At 43.5% G+C, this 13,110-nt stretch overlaps 1 non-coding gene across 1 annotated transcript; it reads left to right on the top strand.

The window, feature by feature from the left end:
• The first annotated feature begins 12,754 nt into the window (after positions 1-12,754).
• On the top strand, positions 12,755-12,837 carry trnal-uaa (transfer RNA leucine (anticodon UAA)). The gene has a single exon. It is a non-coding gene; the product is annotated as a tRNA-Leu (tRNA).
• The last annotated feature ends 273 nt before the right edge of the window (positions 12,838-13,110 follow it).

Below are 13,110 nucleotides of genomic sequence, written 5' to 3'. Positions count from 1 at the left end.
CTGCTAAAGCGATCAAGGGGTATGGAGAGAAAGCAGGAAAGGGGTACTGAGGTTGAATGATCAGCCATGATCGAAGGGCCGAATGGCATATTCCTGCACCTAATTGCTCTGTCACTATCTTTCTATGTTGATGCGTGTAAAGTTTTGGTTATTGTGTGTGCGTGTGTCTGTGTATGTCTATCTGTATGTATGTCTCTGTGTATGTGCAACTGTCTGTGGAAATCATCACCATGAATTTGGTATGTCCTGGAACTTTTTAAAAAACTTGGGGAAAATAATACGGTTGTGAACATTGGTATCGGTTTTTGTACAGTGGCTCCATTCTCGACTGAATCAGGAGGTTGTGTGTGTAAGTCCCACTCCTGAGACTTGAACACATCATCTTGGATGACACTCAAATGCAGTATTTGGGGAATGTTGCATTGTTGAAGCTGTTGACCATCGGCTGAAATTTTACATTGAAGCTCCATCTGCACCCTCGGGTGGATGTGAAAATTCCCAGAGCCTTAGTCGAAAAAGCATCGGAGAGCTGCGCCCGTGTCAATATTACGAAAAATGTTCGTTAATGCTCCCTGAAATCCAATGTATCTGTGTGTCGCTGTGGGGGTGGAGCTGAAGCCCAGATTCTCACAGAAGCAGAGTCCAACTACTGACAGAATCAAGACCAGGATGGCCGAATGGTAAAGGTGTTGGACTTGAGATGTAATGGGTTTATTGCCCTGCGGGTCCAAACCCAACTCCTGGTAATTCCTCAATTAAACAGAGTTTTTTTTCCCATCCTGCTCAGTGATACCCGATTTTCATCTGCTGAATCTCCAATTTTCTGTAACTCTGTGACACTCTGAGCCGATAATGAAATGAAATTTTCAAATGTATCTGTGTCGCTCTCTCTCTTTAGAGAGCTGTGTTTGTGTTTGTGTGTTTGAGTCTTTGTCTCTCTCAGTCTACCTCTCTGACCCACTCTGTCTGTCCCTGTTTTTCTGTTTGTCTCTGTCTCTCAATCTGTCTCTTTCTCACGGTGTCTAGTTCTGTTGCAATGGGATTCTCTCAGACTCTCTGTCTGACTGTCTCTCTCTGTGTCATTATCTCTGTCTGTCCATGTATTTGCCTGTCTCTGTTCGTCCCTGTCTCTAACCTGATAAGTATTTCCATTATTTTCTGTTTTTGTCTCTATGTCTCTCTCTCTATCTGTCTTTCTCTCTATCTGTCGCCCTCTTTGTCTCTCTCTTTGTCCCTGTCCTTTTCTCTGTTTCTCAATGTGTCTGTCACTTTCTCACGGTGTCCAGTTCTGTTCGAATAGGATTCTCTCAGTCTCTCTGTCTGACTGTCTCACTCTTTCCCATCATCTCTGTAGTCTATGTTTCTGCCTATCTGTCTCTCTTTGCCTGTCGCTGGTAATTCCTGTCTCTAACCTGCTGAGTATTTCCATCATTTTCTGTTTATATATTTGCCTCTCTCTCGATCTGTCGCTCTCTCTCCATCTGTCTCTCTCCTTGTCACTGTCTTTATCACTGTCTTTCTTTCACTCTTTCCCTCTCTCTCTTTATTGATCACGCACACACATCTCTGTATATGGAGGTGTTTGAGTCTTTTTCTCAGAGTCTGCCTGACTTTTCAGTCTCACCCTTTCTGTCTCTCGTTGTCTCTCTCTCTCGCTATCTGTCTCTCCCTGTTTGTCTCTGTCTCTCAATGTGTCTGCAGACTTCTGTTCACAGCTCGATAACTGCTCTGACACAACCTGTACCCTCGTCCGTATAGTGGTGAGTATCGCCGCCTGTTACGTGGGAGAACTGGATTTAATTCCCCAACAGAAAAGCAGCGTTTTCAAAATGTAGAATTTTACTTCTGGTTCTTGGTATAGATTCATGTTGAAAAGTTTCAGAGCAATATAGAACAGTAAAGATACAGCAAGAGGAGATTGCCTCTACCAGATTTTTTGCAAACGGAGACTTTTTCAGGATTCTGTGGCCGTCTGCTGCACAGAGATGGATGACTGAGTTTTTTCTGAGTAATATTTAAAGTGCCAGAGACGCAGTAGTTGTGGCCGAGTGGTTAACGCGATGGTCTAGCAATCCTTTGGGTTTTCCCCGCGCTGGAACGAATCCTGCCGGCTCCGATTCTCAGCATTTTTCATTCCATTTTACAATTTAACCAGGTTTTTGCAAAACTGATCCTGAGAAATGCAGAAGAACGTTCCACCCCTTTCAACACTGACATCTATTTCTCATTTTTATGCAATATCTCAATATCTGCAATATTCCAGATACATACGGATAGAAAAACGCAATAATCAGCCAAAGTAGCGACAGTGACCCTGCCTGTCTATCCCTCTATTTGTCTAAGGCAACGTGTGTATATCTTAATCTAGGTGTCATGGTACATCAGTCATTGAAAGTTGGTGTGCTGGTGCAGAAGGCGATAAAGAAGGCAAATGGCATGTTCGCCTTCATAGCTAGGGGATTTGAGTATAGGAGTAGGGAGGTCTTACTGCAGTTGTACAGGGCCTTGGTGAGGCCACACCTGGAATATTGTGTTCAGTTTTGGTCTCCAAATCTGAGGAAGGACGTCCTTGCTATTGAGGGAGCACAGCGAAGGTTCACCAGCATGATTCCCGGAATGGCAGGACTGACATATGAGGAGAGACTGGATCAACTGTACTGGTATCCACTGGAGTTTAGAAGAATGAGAGGGGATCTTATAGAAACATATAAAATTCTGACAAGATTGGACAGCTTAGAGGCTGGAAGAATGTTCCCGTTGCTCTGGTGTTCGAGACCAAGGATCATAGTGTAAGAATAAGGTGTAAGCGATTTAGGACCGAGATGAGGAGAAACTTCTTCACTCAGAGAGTGGATAAACTGTGAAATTTTCTACCGCAGAATGTCGTTGAGGCCAGTTCGTTAGATATATTCAAAGGGGCCCTTACGGCTAAAGGGATCAAGGGGTATGGAGAGAAAGCAGGAAAGCGGTACTGAGGTTGAATGATGAGCCATGATCTTATTGAATGGTGGTGCAGGCTCGAAGGGCCGAATGGCATATTCCTGTACAAAATGTCTATCTTTCTATGTGTCTATGTTGATATGTGTATATCTTTGGTTATTCTGTGTACGTGTGTCTGTGTTGTCTATATGTATGTATGTCTCTGTATGTGCAACTCTCTATGGAAATCATCACCATGAATTTGGTACGTCCTGGTACTTTTTAAAAAACTTGAGGAAAATAATACGGTCGTGATCTTTGATATCGGTTTTGCTTCAGTGGCTCCATTCTCGACTGAATCAGGAGGTTGTGTGTGTAAGTCCCATTCCTGAGACTTGAACACATCATCTTGCCTGACACTCAAATGCAGTACTTGGGGAATGTTGCATTGTTGACGCTGTTGACCATCGGCTGAAATTTTAAATTGAAGCTCCATCTGCACCCTCGGGTGGATGTGAAAGTTCCCAGAGCCTTTGTCGAAAAAGAATAGGAGAGTTGCGCCCGTGTCAATATTAAAAAATATGTTCGTAAATGCTCCCTGAATTCCGATGTGTCTGTGTGTCGCTGTGGGGGTGGAGCTGAAGCCCAGATTCTCACAGGCAGAGTCCAACCTCTGACAGGATCAGGATCAGGAAGGCCGAGTGGTAAAGGCGTTGGATTTAAGATTTAATGGGTTTATATCCGCGTGGGTTTGAACCACACTCCTGGTAATTCCTTAATTAAACGTAGATTTTTCCCATCCTGCTCAGTGATACCCGATTCTCATCTGCTGAATCTGCAATTTTCTGAAACGAGATGACACTCTGAGCCGATAATGAAATGAAATTGTGAAATGTATCTGTGTCGCTCGGTCTCTGCCGCTCTCTCTCTTTAGAGAGCTGTGTTTGTATTTGTGTGTTTGAGTTTTTGTCTCTCTCAGTCTGCCACTTTCTGTCTGACTGTCTCTCTCTGTCACATTATCTCTGTCTGTCCATGTCTTTGCCTGTCTCTGTTAGTCCCTGATTCTAATCTAATAAGTATTTCCATTATTTTCTGTTTTTGTCTCTATGTCTCGCTCTATCTATCTGTCTTTCTCTCTATCTGTCTCCCTCTTTGTCCCTCTCTTTGTCCCTGTCCTTTTCTCTGTCATTCCATCGCTAATTGCCTCCCTCTCTTTATGGAGCACGCAAATACATCTCTGTGTATGTATGTGTTAGAGTCTTTTTCTCATTCAGTCTGATCCTCCCTTTCAGACTCAAACTTTATGTTTCCCTTTGTCTCTATCTCACTGTCTGTCTCTCCCTGTTTCCCTGTTTGTCTCAGGTTCTCAATGTGTCTGTCTGTTTCTCACCGTGTCCAGTTCTGTTCGAATGGGATTCTCTCAGTCTCTTTGTCTGACTGTCTCACTCGTTCCCATCATCTCTGTCTCTCTATGTTTCTGCCTGTCTGTCTCTCTTTGCCTGTCGCTGGTAGTTCCTGTCTCTAACTTGCTGAGTATTTCCATCATTTTCTGTTTATATCTTTGTCTCTCTCTCTATCTGTCGCTCTCTCTCTATCTGTCTCTCAACTTGTCACTGTCTTTATCACTCTCTTTCTCTCACTCTTTCCCTCTGTTTTTATAGATCACACATCTCTGTATATGTAGGTGTTTGAGTCTTTTTCTCGCTGTCTCTGACTGACTTTTCAGTCTCACCCTTTCTGTCTCTCGTTGTCTCTCTCTCGCTGTCTGTCTATCCCTCTTTGTTGGTTTGTGTCTGTCGATCAATGTGTCTGTCGACTTCTGTTCACAGCTTGATTACTGCTCTGATGCAATCCGTTCCCTCGTCTGTATAATGGTGATTATGCCCTCCCTGGTACGCGGGAGAACCGGGTTCAATTTCCTGACGGAAAAGCAGCTTTATGAAATAGTCGAATTGTTCTTCTGTTTCTTGGAAAAGATTCATATTAAAAAGTTCCAGAGCAATATAGAACAATAAAAATACGGCAAGAGGAGATTGCCTCTTCCAGATTTTTTGCAACGGAGACTTTTTCAGGATTTTGTGGCCGTCTGCTGCACAGAGATGGATGACTGAGTTTTTTCTGAGTAACACTTAAAGTGCCAGAGACGCAGTAGTTTTGCCGAGTGGTTAAAGCGATGGTCTGGAAATCCTTTGCGTTTTCTGCGCATTGGTTCGAAAACTGCCGACTACAATTCACAGCATTTTTCATTCCATTTTACAATTTAACCAGGTTTTTGCAAAATGGATCCTGAGATAGGCGGAATAATGTCCCACACATTTCAACACTGACACCTATTTCTCATTTTTATTAATCTGCAATATTCATGATGCATACGGATAGAAAAACGCAAAAATCAGCCAAAGTAGCGAAAGTGATTCAGCCTGTCTATCCCGCTGTATGTCCAAGGCATGGCTGTTGGTGCATGTATATTTTTGTTATGTGTGTGGGTGTTTTTGTCTCTGCGTCTGTCGTTCTGTATATATGTCTCTGTGTATGTGCAACTGTCTGTGCAAATCATCAGCATGAATTTGGTATGTGCTGAAACCTTTTAAAAAGACTTGGGGAAAATAATACGGTTGTGAACTTTGGTATCGGTTTTGGTTCAGTGGCAGTATCCTCGACTGAAAAACGCAAAAGACAGCCAAAGTTGCAACAGTGACCCTGCCTGCCTATCCATCTATTTGTCTCAGGCAATCTTTGTATATCTTGATCTGGGTGTCATGATACATCAGTCATTGATTGTTGGTATGCAGGTGCAGCAAGCGGTGAAGAAGGCAAATGGCATGTTCCCCTTCATAGCTAGGGGATTTGAGTACAGGAGCACGGAGGTCTTACTGCAGTTGTACAGGGCCTCCGTGAGGCCACACCTGGAATATTGTGTTCAGTTTTGGTCCCCGAATCTGAGGAAGGATGTCCTTGCTATTGAGGGAGTACAGCGAAGGTTCACCAGCTTGAATCCCGGGATGGCAGGACTGACATATGAGGAGAGACTCGATGATTTGGGCTGGTATCCACTGGAGTTTAGAAGAATGAGAGGAGATTTCAAAGAAACATGTAAAATTCTGACGAGATTGGACAGCATAGAGGTTGGAAGAATGTTCTCGCTGCTGGGGAGTTCGAGTCCAAGGATCACAGTCTTTGAGTAAGGGGTAAACCATTTAGAAACGAGATGAGGAGAAACGTTTTCACTCAGAGAGTGGTTAACCTGTGAAATTTTCTACTGCAGAAAGTCGTTGTGGCCAGTTCGTTAGATATTTTCAAAAGGGAGTTAGATATTGCCCTTACGGCTAAAGGGATGAAGGGGTATGGATAGAAAGCAGGAAAGGGGTACTGAGGTTGAATGATCAGCCATGATGTTATTGAATGGTGGTGCAAGCTCGAAGGGCCGAATGGCATATTCCTGCACCTAATTTCTATGTTTCTATATTTCTATGTTGATGCGTGTATATTTTTGGTTATTTTATGTGTGTGTGTCTCTGTGTATGTCTATCTGTATGTATATCTATGTGTATGTGCAACTGTCTGTGGAAATCATCACCATGAATTTGGTGCGTCCTGGAACTTTTAAAAAAACTTGGGGAAAATAATGCGGTTGTGAAATTGAAGCTCCGGATGTACACTCGGATGGATGTGAAAGGTCACAGAGCATTACTCGAAAAAGAATAGGAGAGTTGCCCCCGTGTCAATATCACTAAAAATGTTCGAAAAAGCTCCCTGAAACCCTCTGTGTCTGTGTGTGTCTGTGGGGGTGGAGTTGAAGCCCAAATTCTGACAGAGACAATGCCCGTTTCTGCCAGGACCAGGATGACCGGGTGGTTAAGGTGTTGGACTTAAGATCCAAAGGAATTATAACTGCGTGGGTTCGAATGGTAATTGCTTAATTAAACAGAGATTACTTCCCATGCTGCTCAGTGATACCCGATTTTCATCTGTTGCATTTGCATGTTTCGGTGACACTCTGAGCAGATAATGAAATGTATCTGTGTCGCTCAGTCTCTGCCTCTCTCTCTCTATCTATCTATCGAGAGCTGTGCATGTGTTTGAGTCTTTGTCTCTCTTGGTCTGCCACTTGTCCAGTTCTGTTCCAAAGGGATTCTCTCAGACTCTCTATCTGACCGTCTCTCTCTTTCCCATCATCTCTGTCTGTGTTGGTCCCTGTCTCTAACCTGATGAGTCATTCCATCATTTTCTGTTTTTGTTTCTATATCTCTCTCTCTATCTGTCTTTCTCTCTATCTGTCTCCCTTTTTGTTCTGTCTTTTTCTTGTCATTCCATCACTATTTGCCTCCCTCCCTTTATGGAGCACGCAAACACATCTCTGTGCATGTAAGTATTTGAGTGTGTGTCTCACTCAGTCTGACCCTCCCTCTGAGTCTAAAACTTTCTGTCTCTCTCTGTCTCTATCTCGCTGTCTCTCTCTCTCCATGTTTCCCTGTTTGTCTCTGGTTCTCAACGTGTCCGTCTCTTTCTCACGGTGTCCAGTTCTGTTCGAATGGGATTCTCTCAATCTCATTTTCTGACTCTCTCTCTCTTTCCCATCATCTCTGTCTGTCTATGCCTCTGCCTGTCTGTATCTCTTTGCCTATCGCGGTTAGTTCCTGTCTCTAACCTGCTGAGTATTTCCATCATTGTCTGTTTATATCTTTGTCTCTCTCTCTATCTGTCGCTCTCTCTCTATCTGTCTCTCTCCTTGTCACTGTCATTAACACTGTCTTTGTCTCACTATGTCCCTCTCTCTCTTTATAGAGCACACACACGTAACCCTGTATATGTATGTGTTTGAGTCTTTTTCTCACTGCGTCTGCCTCTCCTTCTGAGTCTCACACTTTCTGTCTCTCGTTGTCTCTATCACGTTGTCTGTCTCTCCCTGTTTGTCGGTTTGTCTCTGTCTCTCAATGTGTCTCTCTACTTCTCATGGAGTCCAGTTCTCTTCACAGCTCGATTCCTCCTCTGACCAAACCCACATTCGTTGGTTTAGTGCTTAGTATCCCGGCCTGTTATGCAGCAGACAGGGTTTCAATTCCCCAACAAGCAGGAAGCTTTTTCAAAATGCAGGATTTTTCTTCTGTTTCTTGGGAAAGATTCATATTAAAAAGTTCCAGTGCAATACAGAACAGTAAAAATATAGGAAGAGGAGATTTTTTCAGAATTCTGTGTCATCTGCTGCAGATGGTGGATGACTGAGTTTTATCTGAGTAACAGTTGAAAATATGACGAGTAGTCGTGGCCGTGAGGTTACAGCGATGGGCGAGAAAATCCATCGTATTTTCCCCCTGCAGGTCGAATCCTGCCGACTACGATTCTCAGCATTTTTCATTCCATTTCACAATTTAACCAGGTCTCTGCAAAACTCATCCTGAGATAGATGGAATAAAGTTCCACACCTTTCAAAACTGTCATTTTTTAAATCATTTTTATTAAACTGCAATATTCACAATACTTACGAATAGAAAAACGCAAAAATCAGCCAAAGTTGCGACAGTGATTCAGCCTGTCTATCCCTCTATCTGTCGAAGACATCTGTGCATGACCATTGCTGCGAGTATATTTTTGCTTATGTGTGTGTGTGTCTGTGTCTGTCTATCTGTATATATATATATATATATATATATCTGTGTATGTGCAACTGTCTGTATAAATCATCACCATGAATTTGGTATGTCATGGAACTTTTTAAAAAACTTGATGAAAATAATACGGTTGTGAATTTTGGTATCGGCTTTGGTTCAGTGGCGGTAATCTCGACTGAATCAGGAGTTTGTGTGTTTAAGTCGCACTCCTGAGACTTGAGCAGATAATCTTGGCAGACACTCAAGTGCAGTACTTGGGGAATTTTGCATTGTTGAAGCTGTTGACTTTCGGAAGAAATGTGAAATTAAAGCTCCATCTGCAACCTCGGGTGGATCACAGCATTACTCGAAAAAGAACAGGAGAGTTGCCACCTTGTCAATATTACTAAAAATGTTCATAAATGCTCACTGAAACCCTATGTGTATGTGTGTGTCTGTGGGGTGGAGTTGAAGCCCAGATTCTCACAGAGACAGAATCGAAACACTGGAAGGACCAGGATGGCCAAGTGGTTAAGGCGTTGGCCTTAAAATTCAATGGGATTTTCCCACGAGGGTTCGTACTCAAATCTCTTTAATTTATCACTGATTTCCTCCCATGCTGATCAGTGATACCCGATTTTCATCTGTTGAATCAACAATTTTCTGTAACTCTGTGACACTCTGAGCCAATCATGAAATGAAATTGTGAAATGTATCTGTGTATCTCAGTCTCTGCCTTTCTGTCTTTAGAGAGCTGTGCATGTGTTTGTGTGCTTGAGTCCGAGTCTGACTCACTCTGTTTGTGCCTGTTTCTCTGTTTGTCTCTGTCTCTCAATCTGTCTCTGTCTCACGGTGCCCACGTCTGTTCCAATGGGATTCTCTCAGACGCCCTGTCTGACTGTCACTCTCTTTCCCATCATCTCTGCCCATGTCTTTGCCTGTCTCACTTTGTCCCTGTCTCTAACCTGATGAGTTTTTTCATCATTTTCTGTTTTAGCAACATTGAAACATGGAAAATAGCTGCAGGAGTAGGCCATTAGGCCCTTCGAGCCTGCGCCGCCATTCAATATGTTCATGGCTGATCATTCCTTCAGTTTCCCTTTCATGCTTTCTCTCCATACCCCTTCACCCCCTTATTTGTAAGGGCCATATCTAACTCCCTCTTGAATATATCCAATGAACTGGCATCCACAACTCTCTGTGCAGGGAATTCCGCAGGTCAACAACTCTGTGAGTGAAGAAGTTTCTCCTCATCTCAGTGCTAAATGGCCGACCCCTTATCCTAAGACTATGTCCCCTGGTTCTGTTCTCCTCAACATCGAGAACATCCTTCCCGCATCTAACCTGTACAGTCCCGTCAGAATCTTATATATTTCTATGAGATCCCCTCTCATCATTCTAACCGCCAGTGAATAAAGGCCCAGTTGATCCAATCTCTCCGCATATGACAGTCCTGCCATCCCTGGAATCAGTCTGTTGACAATATCGGACCGAGTCAGCATGGATTTATGAAATGGAAATCATGCTTGATGAATCTTCTGGAATTTTTTGAGGAGGTAATGAGTCGAGTGGACAAGGGAGAAACAGTGGATGTCGTGTATTTGGACTTTCAATAGGCTTTTGAAAGGTCCCGCACAAGAGATTGGTGCACAAAGTCCAAGCGCATGGTATTGGGATCAATGTACTGACGTGAATAGAGAACTGTTTGGCAACTGGTTTGCTGCACTCCCTCAATAGCAAGAAGGTCCTTCCTCAGACTAAGAGACCAAAACTGAACACAATATACCAGTTCTGGCCTCACTAAGGCCTTGTACAACTGCAGTAAGGTCTCCCTGCTCCTATATTCAAATCCCCTAGCTATGAGGGCCAGCATACCATTTGCCTTCTTTACCGCCTGCTGTGCCTGCGTGCCCGCTTTCAGTGACTGATGAACCATGACACCCAGGTCTCGTTGCACCTCCCCTTTTTCTAATCTGCCGCCATTCAGATAATATTCTGCCTTCGTGTTTTTGCCCCCAAAATGGATAACCTCACATTTATCCACATTATACTGCATCTACCATATATTTGCCCACTCAGCTAATCTGTCCAAGTCACCCTGCAGCCTCTTAGCATCCTCCTCACAGCTCGCACCGCCACCCAGTTTAGTGTCATCCACAAACTTGGAGATATTACACTCTATTCCTTCAACCAAATCGTTAATGTATATTGTAAAGAGCTGGGGTCCCACCACTGAGCCGTGCGGCAACCCACTAGGAACTGCCTGCCATTCTGAAAAGGACCTGCTTATCCCGAGTCTCTGCTTCCTGTCTGCCAACCAGTTCTCTATCCACGTCAGTACATTAATCCCAATACCATGCGCTTGGATTTTGTGCACCAATCTCTTGTGCGGGACCTTGTCAAAAGCCTACTGAAAGTCCAAATACACCACATCCACTGGTTCTCCCTTGTGCACTCTACTCGTTACATCCTCAAAAAATTCCAGAAGATTCGTCAAGCATGATTTCCCTTACATAAATCTATGCTGACTCGGTCCGATCCTGTCACTGCTTTCCAAATGGGCTGCTATTTCATCCTTAATGATTGATTCCAACATTTTCCCCACAACTGATGTCAGGCTAACCGGTCTAGAATTACCCGCTTTCTCTCTCCCTCATTTTTTAAAAAGTGCCATCACATTAGCTACCCTCCAGTCCATAGGAACTGATCCAGAGTTGATAGATTGTTGGAAAATGATCACCAATGCATCCACTATTTCGAGGGCCACTTCCTTAAGTACTCTGGGATGCAGACTATCAGGACCCAGGGATTTATCAGGCTTTAATTCCATCAATTTCCCGAACACAATTTCCCGCCAATAAGGATATATTTCAGTTCCTCATTCTCACTAGACTCACAGTCCTCTAGTACATTTGGAAGTTTTTTGTATCTTCCTTTGTAAAGACAGAACCGAATTATTGTCTCTATCTCTCTCTATATCTGTCTTTCTCTCTATCTGTCTCCCTCTTTGTCTCTCTCTTTGTCCCTGTCTTTGTCTCTGTCATTCCATTCCTTTTTGCCTCCCTCTCTTTATGGAGCACACAAACACATCTCTGTGTAGGTATGTGTTTGAGTCTTTCTGTCATTCACTCTGACCCTCCCTCTCAGTCTCAAAGTTTCTGTCTCTCTTTGTCTCTATCTCGCTGTCTGTCTCTCCATGTTTCCCTGTCTCTCATCTTATCTGCCTCATTCTCACGATGTCCAGTTCTGTTCCAATGGGATTTTCTCAGTCTCTATGTCTGACTGTCTTTCTCATTCCCATCATCTCTGTCTGTCCATGTCTCTACCTGTCTCTCTCTTTGCCTGTCTCTGTTAGTTCCTTTCTCTAACCTGCTCAGTATTTCCATCATTTTCTGTTTATATCTCTGTCTATCTCTCTATCTGCCGCTCACTCTTTCTCTGTCTCTCTCTTTGTCACTGTCTTTGTCACTGTCTTTCTCTCACTCTTTCCCTCTCTCTCTTTATAGAGCACACACACACACATCTCTGCATATGTGTGTGTTTGAGTCTTTTTCTCACTCAGTCTGCCTCTCCTTCTCAGTCTCATACTTTCTGTCTCACGTTGTCTCTATTTCGCTGTCTGTCTCTCCCTGTTTGTCGGTTTGCCTCTGTCTCTCAATGTGCCTGTCGACTTCTCATGGTGTCCAGTTCTGTTCACAGCTCGATTCCTGCTCTGACAAAGCAAAAACCCGTCATTTCCTCGTTAGTGTATTAGTTAGTATCCCTCCCTGTCATGTGCGAGGTCGGGCTTCAATTCCCCGACGAGGATGGAGCTTTTTCAAAATGTTGAATATTACTTCGATATGTCCTGGAACGTTGTAAAAAGACTTGGGGAAAGTAATACGGATGTGAGCTTTGGTATCGGCTTTGGTTCAGTGGCAGCATTCTCGATTGAATCAGGAGGATGTGTGTGTAAGTCCCACTCCTGAGACTTGAGCAGAGAATCTTGGCTGACACTCAAATGCAGTACTTGGGAAATTTTGCATTGTTGAAGCTGTTGACTTTCGGATGAAATGTTAAATTGATGCTCCGTCTGCACCCTCGGGTGGGTGTGAAAGTTTCCAGAGCATTACTCGAAAAAGAATAGGAGAGTTGCCCCTGTGTCACTATTACTATAAATATTTGAAAATGCTCATTGAAAACCTGTGTCTGTGAGAGTGGAGCTGCAGCCCAGATTCTCACAGAGCCAAAATCCGAATGCTGACAAAACCAGGATGGCCGAGTGGTTTAGGCGTTGGACGTAAAATCCAATGGGTGTATAGCTGCGTGGGTTCGAACCCCACTCCTGGTAAATCTTCAAATTCAAACCGATTTCCTCCCATCCTGTTCAGTTATACCTGAATATGTTCTGTTGAATCTGCACATGTCGATAACATTATAACGTTCTCAACTGACAAAGAAATGGGTTTATGCAATGTTTCTGTGCCTCTCACTCTCTGTCTTAAGAGTGCTCTTTATGTGTTTGTGTTTGAGTCTGACTCACTCTGTCTGAGGAGTTACAAGCTGAATTTAGGGAGCTGGGAGGTAAATTAACAAATTGGACCCCAAAGGTAGCAATTTCAGG

The sequence above is a fragment of the Pristiophorus japonicus genome, chromosome 23 (assembly GCF_044704955.1).
Source record: "Pristiophorus japonicus isolate sPriJap1 chromosome 23, sPriJap1.hap1, whole genome shotgun sequence".
Lineage (NCBI taxonomy): Eukaryota > Metazoa > Chordata > Chondrichthyes > Pristiophoridae > Pristiophorus > Pristiophorus japonicus.
This window is presented reverse-complemented; position numbering and strand designations above follow the sequence as displayed.